Below are 21089 nucleotides of genomic sequence, written 5' to 3'. Positions count from 1 at the left end.
TTTACCTAGCATAGTTTAGCTTGAAGCCATATATTTTCCAGTGAAATTACACGTCCTTGTTAAAGTGACTTGTGAAAGTGAAACTCTATTGCTTTCTTTTACTATGTATAGATGTGCTATTCAGAAATAACAAGTAATATATTTAAATCATATAACAGATGAGAATTTAATTTGAAATTAAATTTTCTCTCAACTACAAAATGATTATTTTTTCCATTCAACATCTGCTTTCTTAATGATATATATTGGTGGTGTGCTTTGAACCTTGAAAGTGCTACAGTGATATAAAATACAGTGTTCATGTATAGGTGTGAATGCAAGTACAAATTTAGACAAAACACATATTAGCTGTTCTCTGTGATGTGCCTTTTAATGAAGACAGAATTCCTGTAATGAATGTTGAATTAAGTGTATGAAAGTTCAGAACACTTTATAAATTATGTGATGTACAATGGACACTAGCATTGTTTTGATGTTGTCATAGCAAATTTGAGAGGATAACAATGAAAATCCTTATTTAGAAGTGGGGCTTTCCTCTGTTTCTGAGGTCCTCTGGTCATTTCCCTTGTTATTTACAAGTTTCTCTAAATACATGAACACATGGAGAGTCAGCTAGAGACTGTAATATCTATAACTATGTCAATGTTTCATTATCTTATTTTTATCACCATGTTACAAAGTTCAATATCAACAGTGTAAACAAATTCTTGACCCAAATGTTCCTCAAAATTCCTTGAATATAATAGCTGCTTTTGTACTGACACCTATATTTAAATTGCCTTGTAGGTTTGCACTTTAGAAATCATGTAAAGATATTTATTTATGTTTTCATTTTATTTAAGGTTACCTATGTATATTGAAATTGTTGTAGCATGGAAAATTAGATACTATTCTCTCAAGTAATATTTACTTTACCTAATATATTTATATACATTTATTGTATATTAATGTATATTTATTGTATGTTTAATGTAAATTAAGATGTCATTTAATATATTTTATTTTATGCTCCATTGAAACAACTTTTCAATAATTGTCATATTTGGCAGACATAAGAATTTCAAAATTGGCCGGGCGTGGTGGCGCACGCCTTTAATCCCAGAACTCGGGAGGCAGAGGCGGGCGGATCGCTGTGAGTTCGAGGCCAACCTGGTCTACAAAGTGAGTCCAGGACAGCCAAGGCTACAGAGAGACCCTGTCTCAAAAAAACAAAACAAAACAAAAAAAAAAAAAAAAAAAAACAAAAAAGAATTTCAAAATTGTTTGTTATAGGTAATAAATTAAATTTTGAGCAACAAAGGAAATTACAGTGTCTGCAATAGAGAAGAATATGGAAACATAATTTATGAGAACAGTTGTATTTTAAAATTGTATTCTCCTAAGGAGATTTTTTTTATTTTCTATTTTATTTTTATTGAATGTCTATGATTTACATGTTGTGCACCAATGTCTCCCCTCCTAAGGGTAAAATAAAACAAAAAATCTTGTCATAGAAGTTGTAGTGTATCATGCAGTATAGCCTTTTGTCCATATATGTTTACTTTCAAACATTCATGGCTACGAGTCCTGGGTCTGGTTTGAGGCCTACACTGTCTTTACAGGATCCTCACTGGGACTGCTGTTGGATATCCCACTGTTTTCCTGGTTCAAGGAGATTCTTAGTCTTTGGATATACAGGTCCTGTCCCTTCATGTGTTCCAGCAGTTTGTACATGGGATAGATGTTGGGCTGAAATCAACTCAGAGCCCTGGGCAAAGGCTTGTTCCTATATCCTCCTGGCAGGTCCAAACCACCCCTCTCCCTTGTCCTCAGTGGCATTTTCATCATGGCAGGACCAGCTGCTATCATAGCAGGGTCAGCTCTCCCTCTCCCATCTCCTTGGCCCACAATGTGCTGGGCCACAACCCAAAAAGCAGCAGCAGTAGCATGGCAGCCCAGAGTGCCTGGGAACTCACTGGAGCATGGTTCCATGTTCCTGCGCCAGACGAGAATGGATGATACACATGACAGGATTTCTTTCTTTCTGGGAAACACCAGCACTATGTTTTGGAGCTCCCAGTATGGTCCTTTGGTGGCTGTACAGTCACTGCTGTTCTGTCTATCAGACACAGTGTGAGATCATTACCATATTGGATGATCTTGCCTTGAGTATTTCTAATACATTGCCCTAAGTGTTTCCTCCCAATCAGGCCACTCTCAGGGGTGAACATTACTGTGTAGCTCTGGAACACAATCATCCTTCTCAGAACGCATTGAGGACCTCATCTTTTAAAACCCGCGGCCCACCGTGCAGCACTGTGCCCCACCTCGTGGCCCCGTAACCAAAAGAGCTTTTTAAAAAATTTAAAACATTACCAGAACTTAGAATGAAGGGGTGACTTCTGGTTATTTAGGTCAGAATGGTAACCTCTAAATCAAACAATCGGTTTTGTAAATATGCTTTAATGTGAATTTTCTATTACAGAGCTGATAAGTATTGGAAGATATGATATTGCTTATTACTTGATACTTTATATATTATAGTATATGCTAATATGAAACATAAAACAACTATAATTCAATGACATCAATAATAATTGTATATGATGTAAATAATGTAATTTAATTTCTCATAGCAGCCTTTACTTTATAGTTCATGATCATAAGATAGGCACAAAAGACAATAAAATTAATAATTATCTATTTATTATTTAAATGAAAGTATAATGAAGCACTGAAACATGTAAATATAATCAAAACTAAGCAGAGCAAAGCATTTGGGCAGAACTCCTTTGAAGAAGACATAGCTTGCATAGATTTTGAAGAATTTGGATACTTCATGGTGCCTTGGTCTAACCTTCACTATTGACAGAGCAAAGCATGTTCCTACTTCCTCTAACAGTTTCAGGAATGACCTAACAATTTCACCCTAGTCTAGACTGCTGCAAAACTTGTACTGGGATGTCTACTCCACTCATTGAGAGCCACAAATAAAATGACATTTTTGGTATGTAGTAAACATGAGAAGTGTTCTATCAGCATTGTCATAGAAAATCATATGAAAATTTTTTTAATGTTATTGGTATACTAAAATTTTCACAAATCAAATATATCACACTTGTATAGGTGGTAATTTATATGATATATATTACTTAAAATATTACTTGTTGAAAATGTTAGAAATATCAGGGAGGAATCTTATTTTTCATGGAAACATGTATTGAATAATTTTATGCTACACCTTTTATCCCACTGTTATGTGTAATAGGGATTTGTAGTAAAGATATAGACTAAATGATTTATACTCTCAATATTCAGGTTGTAGATATAACATCAAAATTTATTTAAAGTCCTTATTCATGGTAGTGACACACCTGCAGTCCTGTTCCTGACATGACACTATTGCACAAAAGCTCCATCTGCCTATGTTAAACAACAACAAAACAAAACAAAACAAAACAAAACAAAAAACAAATAGGAGAAGCTTCTAATTATTCAAAGATTTTTTTCAAAAAACAAAATGTATAACTTGTGCATAAATTGTAATGTTTAATGTAACACATGTCTTCTTTCACTTCAAAAATCAAGTAGGTTTTCCTTAGTGCCTTTCCAATAACATATGACCTAATTCATTAGATAATAATTTATGACTATATTGTACAAACAATAATATGACAGATACAATGCATTTTAACAAATATGAAGTCATAGAAAATTATTGGATGAATATAATTCATATTTTTATATTTGTTAAAAAAAGAAATATAAAAGCTCAGCTTCTCACAGTGATATCTAAAACTTTGCATGTTTTCCACTTTATACTTCCCCAAACCTTTACAGTAAAAAAGGCTGCTTGAAGATGCAAAATTTTTGTGTGTAAATGTACTCAGATATTAGAGTTTTCATGAACAATACATCAAGTTGTCAGATTGACAAACATGAATATATAAAATTTTATTTCTTAACTATTTATATTTTTGCATAGCTAAGTTAAAATAATCCTCCTATGGTTATTTTTGGTGTGAAATTTCTAACTTTGACCAGGAAAACGTTTCAAATATATCTTGAAACAGAAGGTGTTTCTAGGTGAAGTGAACATAACCACATTCAGCCTGTCAATAAAAGCAAATATATATTTTGACACAGAATATTCCATGCTGAAAATTGTAAGTGGCAGTGGTGCTAGTGAAAATGTGATAATGTGAAATCTGATTTCACTTGTGTGCTACGGTGTTTCTATATTTACAACACAATATTGTTTTGTTCCCCTAAGCCAGTTTAAAATACTTTTGATTGTATCATCTTTGAAATATTTTATTCTTCACAGTTCCATAGTGCCATGGAAATAAATTATTCATAAAGACTGGAATATGCATTTCAATTGTATTTTCAATGAGGAGTTTTCATTTATTTTCATAAAACATTAATCTTAGGCAATGGTTCTCAACCTGTGAGTTTTGAAACCTTTGGTAGTTTAAACAACCTTTTTAAATGTGTCACATATAAGATATCCTGCATATCAGATATTTACATAATGATTTATAATGTATAGAAAATAAGTTACTTAATTTATTATAATTTGTTCAGACCACATCCCCATTTTTATCCCTTCACTTGTATTTTCCCATTGCCACCTTCCCTCCCTCTTCTGTCCTACTTCCATACCCTAGACCTCTGACAGAAGAGGAATTCCTCCCCAAATGTATGACTACACCCTATCAGGTCTCATTCAGATAGCCTACTTCCCCAACAGGCCTTCCCCCTGAATGGAGAATTGATCAAATCAGGGGCACCAGGGTTCATATCAGAGGTAGTCCCCGCTGTTCACCCAGCAACCATGGAGAATGAGCTGTCCACTGGCTAGATCTGAACAGAGGGTCTAGTTTTACTGAATGCATTGTCCTTGGTTGATACAACAGTTTGTGCATGTCACCCTGGGTCCATATCCACTGGCCTTGATGATCTCCTTATGGAGCTCCTGACCCCTTTGAGTCTTTAAATACTCCCATTCTTCCATATCAATCTCAGTAATCCATCCAGGGTCCAACAGCAAGATATAGCATCTGTCCCAATCTCCAGCAGGGTGGAGGCTCTCAGATGATATCTATGTTGAAGAAATATCCACTTATAAGTGAGTATATACCATGTCTGTCTTTCTGGGTCTACCTCACTCAGGAAGATCATTTGTAGTTCCATCCATTGGCCTGAAAATTTCAAGATTTCTTTGTTTTTAATAGCTGAGTAGTATTCCATTGGGTAAAATGCACTACAGTTTCTTTAAGCATTTTTCAGCTGAAGCGCATCTAGGTTGTAAAAAGATACTAGCTACTACAAATAAGGCCGCTAGGAACATAGTTGGACAAATGTCCTTGTTGTATGGTGCAGCATCTTTCTGGTATATGTCTAGGGGTGGTCTGGCCAAGTCTTGAGGCAACACTATTCCAAAATTTCTGATAAAGTGCCAGGTTGATTTCCAAAGTGGTTGTACAAGTTTGTGTTCTCACCATTAATGGAGGAGTATTTCCCTTACTCACATCACCAGAAGATATGCTGTCACTTGGGTTTTTAATCTTAGACAATCTGATAAGTGTAAGAAGGAATCTCAGAGTCATTTTGATTTGCATTTCCCTAATGACTATGGAGACTGAGCATTTCTTTAAGTGTTTCTAGGCCACTCTATATTTCTCTGTTGAGAATTCTTTGTTTAGTTCTATATTCCATTTTTAATTGGATTATCTGGTTTTTTGGTTTTTATTTTTTTCAGTTCTTTATGTATTTTGTATATTACTCCATGGTCTAACTGGAAGTCTACTTGTAGAAAAATGAAATAGAATCTTATTTATCACCCTACAGAAAACTAAATTCCAAGTGGATCAAAGATCTCAACATAAAACCAGGTACACTAAGTCTCTTAGAAGAAAAGGTAAGGAAGAGCCTTGAACTTACTGATTGGCCCAGGAGACAATTTCCCAAGGGAAACACAAACAATTCGGGCTCTAAGGCCAATAATTAATAAATGAGACCTCATGAAACTGAAAATCTTCTGTAAGGCAAATAACACAGTCAACTGTGATATTTTTACATTTATTTTATTTTGTTGTTCTACAGGTACACTTATGAATAAAACTTAAAGTTTCATATTCTTTAGTTTTTGAGTTATATCATGAGGTAAAATTATGACCAAGCTGTTATATTAACCCACATTCCCAGTTTTACCAAACACATAATGCTCTCTCTTTTTGCTCTATATCTCTGTTTGATTCTAAGTTGAAAGAAGGAATATGGAAATTTTCAACTTTCTCAGTCATTTAAATTATGCTTTATACAGTATAGAACACCAAAAATCATTTGTAAAGTGAAGCAAGTTTTGTTTTCATTATTTTCTCTCAATTGATATACAACACATCAATTTTAGAAAGTCCATTGAAAAAATGACATCACAATGCTAGATATGAGAAATTGAATGTAATGTTTAAATAGTTTCCAAGCTAGAAATAAATGTCCTGGATTTGAGTCTATATATTTGTAGTAGAAAATTTTGGGGTATTTTTCTTCTTTCTCCTTTCTCCACTGTCTTGCTTTCTTCCTTCTTCTGTATTTCTTTTATTGATGACATCATAAATGGGTTACTGTTACACCTCAGAATAGCAAGAAGACTAAATCCATAATTATCTAACTAAATCAGCCTATATTTTGGGGTAAACCTGGTTGTGACTAGCTGTCTTCCTCACCCTAAGTCAGGATTTGAAAGAAGCCCCCTCTATCCTTTGAATTCCCTTTTATAGGAGAGATAAGATTTTCATTGGGGTGAGAGATTTTGCTATATTACATTATTAGGAAGACACAATGCAATGGGAGGAACAAGGGTACACATATATGTCATGGAGGATGGTTGTAACAGTTCAAATCAGCTCTAAGAAACAGGAATTTACTATTAATTACAACATAGGACAGATAAGAACTTTTCACTACAAACAGAACCCTCCACAAGACATACAGGAACATCTGTTTACTTACAAATAGAAATCTTAACTTGCAAGGACTTACATTGGCCAAACAGTGACTCCTTGTCTTAATTGCAAACAGACCCCTTAACCTGCAAGGTATATTTTTCCTGTTTTGGCCTCACATTGCTAGGCTGTGCCAGTTGTTCAGTACTTTAGGATTTTAACAGAGGACAATAGCTTGTATTCATTGAAGAACAGATCAGAGAACAGACAGAGAGAGCTTCCAGGTTACAGAGTGCTTACAAAGCCCATTTCCTTTCACAGCAGGGTCATGGTGCTTTGTCTTAAGCATTGTTTCCAGACTGGAAATCTTTCATAATCATAAAATTACAGTGTTTGCAATGTAGGATAATTATGTTTTGATGGCTCAAATATAAAATATTTAAAATAAATTTAAAGTCCTTCTGTAGCTATCTAGTCCTTAGAGTTCAAGACCATATTTGATTATTAGGGAGGGAAACATTGACAATAAGATCAATAGGACCATCTGCTCACTACGGATTAGCCTGATGGATAATAACTAGAGAAATTGAATAAGATATATTTCATAAGGTTTTATTTGATCACTCATCATATTAAGAAAGTAATCTAATATTTCTTACAGGTAACAACTGTTTCTAATATTAAATCAAAGAAAATATATTCAGCACAGGATCAATTAATAGTTCTCTTCTACAATTTTAACTTTGAAATTTTCTTTTAAAACTGGAAAGGATCTTTCCATTGTCTACTCAGGGATAAGTATAATTTCATACAACAATTATTCAATGTTAACTATTAATGCAATATATTATTGTTATCTCTTTTATTTCAAGTTATAGAAGGTAATGAAATGACGAACTGTCACTATACAGAGGTATAGGACACACCCCATGGTCCTATGCATCAAGTGTTATTAAATTTATTGCTTAGACTTTGCACACACATTCAGTTTACTAAATAAAATATCACCCTCACAAAATGTATAGAAGGCCACCCAGTACTTACCTTGAAAATTTTCTACAAAACTGGAGGAGGTAATATGAAGCAATAAATTGGAAACATACAAAACCACATGAGGATATTAAAACAAAACCAGCAGTTCCTGATGTGGTATAGGCATCTTTAATCCAAATACATTATTTAATCTTGATTTTAAAAATGTGTGGCCTTTTAACTTTTTAATAGAATTATTTTGTATTTCAATCATGATAATGTCTGAGAACATTTCAGTACATACATAAAAACTTTCATTTTAAATGCTATAGATCATTTAATATTACAATTAAGCTTAGTTGTTCAGAAGTTAAGATGTCCTTAAGTCTAGATGGATGTTTTAAGTTGATAGAAATGAGATATGATAGATATTGAATAATATTAGAATTTTAGAATCACCATGAAAATAAATATATTTTCCTCAAGTTTGTCAAATACAAATAGCCAAAACACCATGAATGTAACATTTATATAATTCCTGGTTGTTTCATGGTTCTTTTTGCTCTAATAATACAAATGAATATGTAAAAAATAAAGTAAAAATAAAAAGCTATAATGTTCCTTATACTTAAATAAATACAAGTAGAACTACTTTATAGTATTTAGTAAGATGAATTAATCAAACCATTATGTGACGTATTACTTTTAACGCCAAACTGCTGTCTCTGTGAAGTTGTCAAGAAACACAAGAGCCAAAAGTTTTTTTGCATATATTGAACTAAATATTTTGAAAATGGAAAATGATTTTACTATTTTATAAGTCTAGTTTTTATGTTAAGGTTTTTAGTCCCTTACACTTGACTTTTGCACAGGATGATAAACATGCAACTAGTTGGATTTTTCTACATATAACCATGCAGTTAGACCAGCACCATTTGTTGACGATTCTATATCTTTACAATTGTTTGGACTTGGCTTATTTGTCAAAAATCACGTGTTCATAGGTTTGTAGGTTTATTCTGGGTTTTTGATTCAATTCCATTGATCACCCAGCCTATTTCTAGGAGAGTATACCATGCCGTTTTTATTACTGTTGCTCTATAGTACAGCTTGAGATAAGGGATGGAGATTCCTCTAGATGATCTTTTACCCTACAGGACTGTTTTAGCTTCTGGCTTCTTTGTTTTTTCATATGAATCTGAGATTCATCTTTCAATGGCTGTGAAGAAGTCTGTAGGTATTTTAATAGGGATTGCACTGAATTTGTAGATTGCTATTCGTAACATGGGCATTTTAAGTCTGTTGATCCTCCCAAACTATGGGAGAATTCTTTTTATATTCTCATATGTTCTTTAATTTCTTTCTTCAGAGGCTTGAAGTTATTTTCATACAAGATTTCCACTTACTTGGTTCGAGTTACATCATGATACTTTATATTATTTGTGGCTATTGTGAAGGGTCTAGTTGTCCTACTTTTTTCTGAGTCTATTTATCACTTATATACAGGATGACTAATGATTTTTTTTAATGAATTTTTATCCCTCCATTTTGCTGAAAGTTTTTTATCAGTGTAAAAGTTATCTGGGGAAGTTTTGGGGGTCACTTATATACACTATCATGTCATCTGTGAATAGCAATACCTCGACTTCCTCATTTCCTATGTGGATCCCTTGATGTCCTTTTGTTGTCTTATTGTTCTCAATAGAACTTTAAGTACCATATTGAGGAGACAGAGAGAGAGAGAGAGAGAGAGAGAGAGAGAGAGAGAGAGAGAGAGAGAGCAGTCTTGTCTAGACCCTGATTTTTGTAGAATTTCACTAAACACACTAAATCTGTTAGAATACAAAGTGGGAAAGAGCCTTGAACTCATTGGTATAGAAGACAATTTCCTGAACAAAACACCAATAGCTCAGGCTCTAAGAATAACAACCCATAAATGGGACCTCATGAAGCTGAAAATATTCTGTAAGACAAGGTACACTATTAACAACAAAATGAGAAGATCTTCACCAACCCTATATCTGACAAAAGGCTAATATCCAAAATATATAAAGAACTCAAGAAATTAAACACTACAAAACCAAATAATCCAATTTAAAAAGTTTACAGAGCTAAACAGAGAATTCTCAACAGAGGAACATCAAATGACTGAGAAATACTTAAAGAAATGCTCAGCACTATTATTTATCAGAGAAATGCAAATTAAAAAACTCTTAAAATTCATCTTACACATACCAGAAAGGCTAAGATAAAAAATCAAGTAGTACCACATACTGGCACAGGTGTGACTAAGGGGAAAAACTCCCCTAATGCTGGTAGAAATGTAAAATTGTATAATTACTTTGAAAAGCAATCTGACACTTTCTGAGAAAATTGCAAATAGTTCTATCTCAAGAACGAGCCATAGTTTTACCTGATGATATACCTTAAAAACTAAACTATATAAAGCTTAAAGTGTTATTCATAAAAGTACGTATAGAGATACAGAATAAACTACGTGTAAAGACATCACAATAGGAATGCCTTTGTTTTTCCTTATATTAGAATAGACATTTAGGAGCATGTAAGAGACACTGATCAACAAAGTCAGAGAAATATGCAAGGGATAACACAAGAAGAATCTTGACTGATAAGAGCTGCATTTTGGCCCCTTTATATGTGTCACTCACTTTCACTTTCCTTATATCCTTTCATAATAGTAGTAGGTTTTGTCAGGGCTATGAAGTCATGGCCTTTCTAACCATGAGTTGGCTTCATTGAAAGAGCATGGTTCTTTATGTATTTTGAATAGTAGCCCTTGGTCAGATGTAGGGTTAATGAAGATCTTCACCCAGTCTGTAGGATGTCATTTTGTTTTGTTGACAGTGTCCTTTGCCTTACAGAAGATTATCAGTTTCATGAAGTCCCATTTATTTTTTGTTGATCTTAGACATTGAGCTATTGGCATTCTGCTCAGGAAGCTGTCTACTGTGCCAATGAGGTCAAGGCATTTCCCCATTTTTTCTTCTAACAGATTTAGTGTATCTGGTTTGATGTTGAGATCTTTAAATTCTTTTACTTTAGTTTTCTGCAGGGTGATAAATACATAAAGAACTGAAGAAACTAAATACCACCAAACCAAATAATCTAATTTAAAATGGGGTCCAGAACTAAACAAAGAATTCTCAGCAGAGGAATATAGAGTGGCCTAGAAACACTTAAAGAAATGTTAAATGTCCATAGTTTTCAGGGAAATGCAAATCAGAATGACTCTGAGATTCCATCTTACACCAATCAGAATATCTAAGAATAAAAACTCAAGTGACATCATATGCTTGAGAGGATGTGGAGAAATGGGGAACACTCCTCCATTAATGTGGATAACACAAATTTGTACCATCACTTTGGAAATCCATCTGGCACTTTCTCAGAAAATTGGGAATAGTGTTGCTTCAGGACCTGGTCATACCACTCCTGGACATACACCCAAAAAATGTTTCACCATGCAACAAGGACATTTGCTCCACTGTGTTCATAGCAGCTTTATTAATAACAACCAGAATCTGGAAACAACCTGCATGCCTCTCAAAGAAAGAATGGATAAAGAAACTGTCGTACATTTACACAATAAGATATTATTCAGTTATTAAAAATGAGAACATCTTGAAATGTTCAGGCTAGTGAATGGAACTAGAAAAGATCATCCTGAGTGAGATAACCCAGATACACATGGTGCATATGAGCCAAAAAATACAATATAACTACACTACAATACTCACACCTAAAGAAACAAAATTACAAGGAGGACTCTAGAAGAAGGCTCAATTTTCCTTGCAAAGAATAAATAGAAGAGATACCAGAAGCTGTTGAAGAGAGGCAACAGGAAGGATGCCTACCACAGAGGTCATCTGAAACACAACACTCTGGAGGAAATCCAAGTAGATGCTGAGAACAAGCAATATTTGGGGTAGAGCTAAGGAAGACTTATAGAATAGTCTGGAAATTTAATAACCTGGACAGGTCAGGAGCTCCACAAGGAGATCAATGGAGCCAACAAATCCCGGCAGAGGAGGGGGTGTTGCAGAGACTAATGCATCAACCAAGAACCATGCTTGGTAAGGACCTAGACCCTCTCTCTACTTAGGTCCCATAATATGGGGGAGTAGGCACTACTTGTGATGTGGACTCTGGACCCTATATGTTGATCACTTCTTCCTGGCAGGGTTGGCTTGCCAGGCCACAGAGGAAGAGGACATATGCAGTCTACATTAGACTTAATAGGCTGAGATCAGATATCATGGGAAGAGAGATCCCTTCTTTGAGGACTAGGGGAGAGAGGGAGAGCTTATGAAGAAGGGAGGGATTGGGAAATGATGAGAGAGGTGGCCTCATTCTGGATGCAAAGTGAACAAATTATGAATTAAAAACATTTTAAAAATAAAGTGTAAGGAAGTAGTTTCATCTACCAAAGCAAACCTTATAACTAATAAAAATTGTTGGTTATTCAAATAACATTTATACTACACTTACACCTGTTGACATATATTGTCAGTTGGGTAGCATTATAGCTTGCAGGGTTCACTCCTGAATGAGATTAATGACGATTTTTCTTCTCTGGTAGAACACATGACACCTTCTATTACTTGTCCTAAGTGATGAAACTTATAGTTAAGTACTAAGTAGAATTTTCCATATTCTGCAAATCAAGTATGTGGTATCTTTAACAAAATGTCTTTCCTATATAATATTGAAGGTTACAATAGGATTGGAAATAACAAATAATGTTTGTGTATGGTGGTCAATGAGACTCCCATTAGCTAGCAAACATATCTTGGTACTTGGAGTTTTCATAACTAATGCATGATGTCAAATGATTATTGCCCAACCCATTTTTTACATTAACTAAATTAGAATAATGTGTCTGCCTCTCTGTCCATCTGTCAATCAATCAATCCATTTGTCATCTATCTATCTACCCATCTATCATCTATCAATCATATTATGTCTATGGACTCTTATACATAGCTTAATTCTATATTCCTAGAATTTTGTTTGAGGTAAATTAATATAAGATAAGGCTCCAAAAAAAAAAAGACTTCATAGAGAGTATTGAATATCACACACTTGAAGATAGTTCAAATTAATTTTGTTTCACTGATACAAATATAAAAACATTTATATTCTATGATTTACAGTTTGAATTTAGATAATTTCCTAAACTCATGACACAGTACTGTTCTTACTGTTATATATTGTAAATAATTGTTGCAAGTTGAGGCTCACAGGTTGATGTATAATCACAAGTGGAAGAATACAACATTGTACTGTTCAGTGTCTTGTAAAGTAATGGAATTTTGTCAGCTAGATTTTTTAAGTGAATTTTTACTGATGATGTGTTTAACTTAACATCAGTTGATGAGAAGTAACCATTTTCATAAAGCAAACTATATTTGCTGAAATTATATCCTACATTTTTACTTGGTATGAATACATCATATTATCTCTTCTTCTCATTTTTTTTTTATTTTAGTGAAATGTTTCTAGCAAGAATAGGACAGAGCTGGAGGGAAATCTACAATCCTTAATGCTGAATTCCTGACTAATTCCTATGAGCCATGTCCTATTTAGAAAGTTTCAGGAGTCATTTTTAAATGTAAATTGGTGACTTAATTATGAGCTTAGACATATTAATTATTTTTGACTGTATGTTTATACCTTAATGTCACTAAAATGATTATTATCTCAAAGTAATTAAAAATTGACTTAAATGGTTAACTATTTCATTAGAAAGTCAGAAATAGAATTATTTCCTTAAAAATAAAAAGATAATAGTCTACATAAACACAAATGTAAAGTTTCTTTTAGGCAACAGTTAATTACCTTATATATACCTTAAAGGCAAATGACAAGAATTTATATTTTCAGATTTTATATGTTGGTATTTTATACTTATCCATTTTCAAATTATCAAGAAGTAACAAAAACTCATAATCAGTTTAAAATTAATTCTAATTAAGGATGAAAATGTCATTTTTCTTTTGCTTATTTTTCATAGTGGGAGAGTCCATCTTTACTAATGAGTGTGACAGACTTCCAAAGCTGAAATATGATAAGTGGCTGAGAAAGAGCAATGTTATTAATTCAATCAACTGATACCCTTTATATGGATTATTATCCTAAGTATAGGTAGTAACTTTTATATAAAAAATTACAAGAGGAAGCCAATAACATGGTTCAAGGGCAAAGATATTTTCCGCCAACAATTTTAAGCATAGTTGAATCCTTGGTACTTACGTAACGGTATTCAGGAACCAACTTATTACTTTTTCACAAGTTCTTCTTAGCTCCACACATGCCATGGCACTTGGATAAACACACACACATACACACAGACACACACAGACACACACACACACACCCAAAATACAAATTTGTTAAAATATTTATAAGATGACAACAGGATGACTATATATATTAGTGATCAAAAATTCATAATCTGTTTTAAAAATCCAGATTTTAATCACCTAGTGGGACAAGATTTTTAAAGTGTGACAAATCAAAATTATTTAAACAATTATTTCATCTTGTTATGCTGTGTTTGGTTGCTATTTCAAAAAGGCCTGATTTTTTTTTCTGATGGAAAACATGATCATCAGATCTGCAGGAGAGGCAGGAGGGAGAAGACTGGGCAGATGAGAAGTATGTGAGGCTGTAGTTGGAATGCATAATATGAGAGCAGAATAAAGAAAAGTAAAAAAATTATAAGGAAGGGTTTTGGTTTTCTATGCCTGATTCCTAAAACTGCCTTGATAGAATTTGAGAATATAGCTCAGAAATGAACAATTTTTCAGTATTTACGTGCATGAATACATGTTGATACTGAGCATTCAAAAAATAGGCATTTATTGCATAGACACACTGAGGTGGTAAGTGTATTGCTGGAGTTCTAGCTCTTCTTGCAGAGGAAGCTGGCATAGTCATTTAGAGGTAGAAAGGCAGGCCCATCTATGTATCACATTGAAACCAAGCTTAATAAGTCCCAATCAAACAAATGAAACATACAAGGCAAACAGAAATATTAAATAATCCAGAGCCTTTTAAGTTTTCATTTTTTACTGTTTTACTGATTATAATTTTCATTCCTATTATGACAACCTGAAGTTCTCTCTAATAATACAACAAGAAATAATATCTCTTAATTTTTCTATATCATAGCAAAAATTAATAATATTTTATCATTATTATTTAAATCAGCTGATAATATTAAAATCAGGTCCCTACTCCATCATCTAAAATAAGTTATGTCTTTTGGAACAAAATTCAGAGTCCTTTCTTCCAAACATTTGAAATGCACAGTAAATATTTTTAAACATACTTATCCTGATGTGTGCAACCTTTTTCTGCATTCTTTTAGTCTAGTCACTTTTATGCGTGTTGTCAAACATATATTCAATAGTGCATAAGGTCAGAATTAATAGCTTCTTACCCATGAGCATGATTTCTGTAAAAAAAAAAAAAAGTACCTAATATTGGGCCTGGAGAATAGCACTGAACATGCTTAGTACTTCATGGGAGATTATGTTTTCCCCTATGCAGGTAGCAATTTGGACTGTCCTGGTGTCCTGATATTTTAATGCAGGGTCACATTTTTATTGAATTCCTAATATGTTCTATTCTCCAAGCAGTACATAGTAAAATCAACACTGAGTTGATATTCATTTATTATCGAGAAGAAATACTGAATGTTTTATTTGGCCCTAACTGACAGCATCTTTACTCAGTGTTTAGATATTCTAATTTATTTTAATCCTAAATGTGTTTAGTGCTTTTTTTTTCAGATAAATTTTTGTTGCCATTTTATATTATATGATGTCCACTTCATAGTAGATGATAAATACAGTTTATAAACACAATAGTTAAATTAAAATTATGTCTAAACTTTCTTTAATAGTTTCATATTTGCATTATTTTTGTTGTGTGTCATGTTACTGTGATGTGCTCAAAAGCAGAGGTGGACAACAGAGTGGATGGTCTATCTATTATAGGTAACTTCCTGTCATAATGAAAATTAAAGCCTGATAGACTATTTTATAACTATTGCTTGATAGAAAAGATAGTATTGTATTGTGGACAGAATTTGAATAAGGACTATGTATGAAAATATTCTTATTAACTGCATTTATTTCCCTTTTTTCCCACTAAATATAGAGTTGTTGGACCCTGCAGCATGAGTGGAAATATTTCTGACTTCTAAAACTAAGTGTTTGCTTTTTCACACAGATTATAGGCAATATTCAGAGATGTGTTTTAAGTTTACGAAAATTAACTTTCTTATAGTAATAGGCATCTGTCAACAAGCAAGCAAACAAACAAAATAACTGAATGTTAACAAGTAAGCAACCTTACCCTCACTAGCATCAATTCTATACTTTACCCAAGGATATTTTATTCTTTCTGAGTATAATCTGTGTGTTCAACTAACTTTAAAGATTTTTAATTAACTTTATATTACAAGGCAACTAACCAAATGATAATAAAGAAACACAAAAAATAATATATTGTGACTCCGCACATGTTCCATGATGGATATTATTTGCAAAGCAATGAAATGAGGAAGCAAATCTAAATTTCATATAATGCCAGTCATACTGCTATTAGATCAGTGTAGATGGTAGATGCACTAGCTGGCAAACACTGGTATGAATGCTATTTAAGTAATATTTTTGCTGCTGTGATAAAATTCCCTTTCAAAAGCAGCTTGAGGTATCAAATTGTATTTTTGCTTACAGTAGCATGTGGACAGAAATCATCATGGTGACAAGGCTGTAAATTATTTTAGTTTTATTTTTGTGAATAATAATAATAACCAAGCCAATTTACAGAAAGCAAGCATGTTACTGTGGGCTTGCTTACAGTTTTAGAGGACTAGTCTATGATCATCATGGTGTAGGCATGTAGTCATGATGCTGTCAGAGCTCACAATCTGAGTTATAGGAGAGAGGGGACGGACGGAGGAAGTGGGTGAGGGAGGGAGGTCATTATATGATTTTTCCCATTTGCATATGTACTATGTGTGCTACAGAATAATGTCACTTTCACAGAGAAATAGTTAGGAATAATGATTCAGTTGTACCAGTGGCTACAGTTTATCTAATATACATGCCTTTAAGTTCTGCTTTTTAACTAAGTAGTGTTTCATTAAAAATTATTAGCAATGAAGTAACTATTGTGTATCCATAAGAACTTTTCAAAGATATCTATTTTTTATCTGGCAGCACAGTATTTGGGAATGCTTGCATTTTTAGTGTGTCTGCATTTATATGATGGTTGGTACTATTTTTGTTTGTCTACAAAGATTTGCTTTTTTTTCCTAGCAGTGAAACACAAGCTAAATTTCATTCCATCAACTAAGATTGTACTCCATGCATTATAATAGCCTATAAATCTGCAATTTATACCTTAACTTGCTTTTCAACTTGTTTCATATCAATTTTAATTTTTGGTATCTTGTTTTGTATATGTTCCTTTCCTCATATATAATATTAGGCAATGACTGAATGTTTTTTTAACTGAAATGTTGCTTTTTAATTGTTTGTAAGGTAAACTCAAGAGAAGCAATATATTCCTTTCTAAGAAAAGAAACTTTTTTCACATAGTTGCCAGATATGTTCTATCTAAATGAATCAAGACATCAATAGAGCTTAGTGAGATATTTAATATAAAATAGAATTATATGCTGTATGAAGCATTTTTCAATATTGCCTATTTTTGGTAAAAACAGCATGCCTTAGTAACTAAGTAACTCATCAACTAAATCATGGATTATATATGATAAAGTATAGTATTTATAACCTTTCAAAGGTACATGAATTAAGAGAGAAGGAATGAAGGCCAAGGTCTTGGTCCTAGAATAACCATAAACCTAGGTGCTCGGTGTATTATAAGGAGAGCTGTTTTGTTTTGTTTTGTCTTTCAATTTTTAAAAATTGATATTATGTATGTGTGTGTGTGTGTGTGTGTGTGTGTGTGTGTGTGTGTGTAAATATACGAGGTGTATGCAGGTACCTTAGAGGACAAATGAGGTTGTCATATTCATTGAGCTGCTTAATTTGTATATTTCCTTTGATTTAAGACACTTTAGCTATCCTTCCTCTGAGTGCCATCAGGTCTCCCCATTCAGGGGACATGATCAAATATGAGGCACCAGAGTACGTGTGAAAGTCAGACCCCACTCTCCACTCAACTATTGTGAATGTCCTGTCCATTGGCTAGATCTGGGTAGGGGTTTGAAGTTTACGGCCTGTATTGTCCTCGGTTGGTGCCACCAAGAAGCGACCTGATACCCTATGAGCATATACAGGGGGAGGAAGTCCCCCTCAGTCACAGTCATAGGGGAGGGAAGTAAGGGGAAATTGGGAGGGAGAGAGGAATGGGAGGATTCAAGGGAGCGGATAACCATTGAGATGTAATATGAATAAATTAATAAAATAAAATTTAAAGAGACATTTTAGCATGGGAAGAAGAGGTCTTTAACACACAGGGGTTTCTGAAGGGATGCTTCTGCAGATTCAAGAAGTAAACAATGCAGAAGCTTCCTAGAAGTCCCTGATATGAATGATGATCTCCAAGCTCATGTAAGCAGTAACTACTTCAGAGACACAATCACCTCTCTAAGAGGCTTAGACCAGCCAAGCTGCCTGGAAATGACTGAGCATGTGAGGTGATGAAAGGGAAAGGTACTGTCTAACCTCATTGATTGTTAGCTATGTGCTGTGAACTCCATCTTTTCTGGCATCAGTTTCATTTGAGTCATTTCTGCTTCTATAAATAACTTCTCACCCATCAAGAAGGAAATAGCCCAGATACAGGTACCAGCTCACCAATTTAAACTGTAGTGGAATATTTATTTTGGCTTATTATTGATTCTCAACCTGAAATGAGTAGAGAGTTTTCATATCTTCTCAGAAAATGTTACACAGCCATTTCTAATATAGGTGTTAAAAACAGCACTCTTGACTGCTTTAATATGTCTCCAACTCTAGGACTCTGAAATGTATAACTCATGGCTCTAACAGCCTTGAGCCTCAAAAGAGCAAATAATGACAAACCTCACTTGCAACTCAGCTATCTTGTTATTGTTTACCAGTCACTTTATGTTTTCATTAATAGTTTGTATATGTTTATTCAGATTAGCATAGAAAATGTGATATATAAATAAAAAATTTATGATCTAAAATCTCTTTTAAAAATGAATACATTTTGCAATTGATCTTCAAGCTTTACAACAAGGCATTTTGATGTCACCAGTCTAATTTCATACTGTCATTCCTGATACAGTGTATACTTTACTAACAGAGAAATTATCATTCATTTTGTTAAGTACATAACTTTTTACTCATGGATATTTTTGTCACTTGTATTTCTGGTATATATCTTTATGTGCTACTATTACTTATAAAAAACTGAAGCAAAATTCATCCATGTAGTTGAGTACATTCCAAAGCTTTCAATTTGTGCATAACATTTCAATAAAGTGACTATTACATACTTGTGTTTTGGTGCCTTCACAGTTCATAATAACAAAGCTTTATCATATTTCAGTTATTCTTGTTTTATTTATGTGGCTATGATAAAATATCATGGCCAAAAGCAACTTAGAGGACATAGGTTCATTTGGCTTACAATTTTAGATTACAGTACATTACTGCAGGGAAGTCATAAGAGCAAGACCCTGACACAGTCATTCTACATCTACAACTTGTGTGAGAAGCATGTTGTCTGCTTGGCCCTAACCTATGTTTTTCACTCACACATTTCAGAAAATATCCCATGAAATAGTGATTCCCAAAATGGTTTGGATTTTCTTACATCAATTAGTAATCAGGACATAAGCCGAGGATCAACTTGATCTACAAAATTTCTCATTAAGAATATCTTTCCAATACCCTCTGGATCCTTCTATTTCCCCTTCTCCCACGCATCTCTCACCAAGAGTCCCAGTAGTATGTCCTGCCCACTGTCTCACTTTCCTAGTGAGTGAAGACTTTCATGAGACATGCCCCTTGAGCTAGTGTCTAGATATAAGTGAGTATATACCATTAGATTCTTTCTGCTTCTGGGTTAACACATTCATTATGATCATTTCTAGTTCAATCCATTTGTCCACAAATTTTGGGAATTCCTTGTTTTTAACAGCTGATTAGTATTCCATAGTGTAACTGTACCACAGTTTGTTTTTTTTTATCCATTCTTCTACTGAGGGACATTTTAGGCTGTTTCCATGCTCTGGATATTATTAATAAGGCTGCTATGAACATGGCTGAGCAAATTTTCTTGTTGTGTGCTGGAGCATCTTCTCGGTATATTTCAAGGACTGGAATAGCTGCGTCTTGAGGAAGCCTTACTCCCAATTTTCTGAGACAACACCAGATAGATTTCCAAAGTGGTGTACTAGTTTACATTCCCACCAACAATGAAGGAGTGTTCCTCTCTCTCCACATCTTCGCCAGCATGTGGTGTCATTTGAATTTTTTATCTTAACTACTCTGATGGCTGTAAGATGGAATCTCAGAGTTGTTTTGATTTGCATTTACTGATGACTAAGGACATTGATCATTTTTTCAAGTGATTCTCTCAGCCATTCAATATTCCTCTGTTGAGAACATTATGATGGGTGGATCTGGACCCAGGCATCCTGCTCAAACTATGGCACCAGTCAAGGACAATATGTGCAGTAGACTTCGAACCCCTACTCAGGTCTATCCAATAGACAAGACATTCTATACCACTGAGTGGAGAGAAGGGTCTGATGTTCACACGAACTATGATGCCCTATATTTGACCATGCTCCCTGGATGGGAAGGCCTGATGGTACTCAGTGGAAAGATATCAGGCTACCAAGAAAAGACTTGATACCCTATGAGCATATACAGGAAGAGGAGGTCCCCCTCAGTCACAGTCATAGGTGAGGAGAGTAATGAGAAAATGGGAGGGAGGGAGGAATAGGAGGATACAAGGGTTAGGAAAAGAATTGAAATGTAATATGAATAAATATATTTTATAAGAAAATAGGAAAGGATATGTGGAGGAATCTAATCAGATTTTATTTTCATTCAATACATTTGAAAATCCAGAAGAAAGAAGGACTATTTTCACAATTGAGGGAACCTGCAAAGATACAGTTCTTGACAGGTGTCTTAGTTATGGTCA

This window comes from Acomys minous, assembly GCF_964271855.1.
Source record: "Acomys minous genome assembly, chromosome: 5".
NCBI lineage: Eukaryota > Metazoa > Chordata > Mammalia > Rodentia > Muridae > Acomys > Acomys minous.
The sequence above is the reverse complement of the archived record's forward strand: the minus strand, read 5'-3'. Positions refer to the sequence as shown.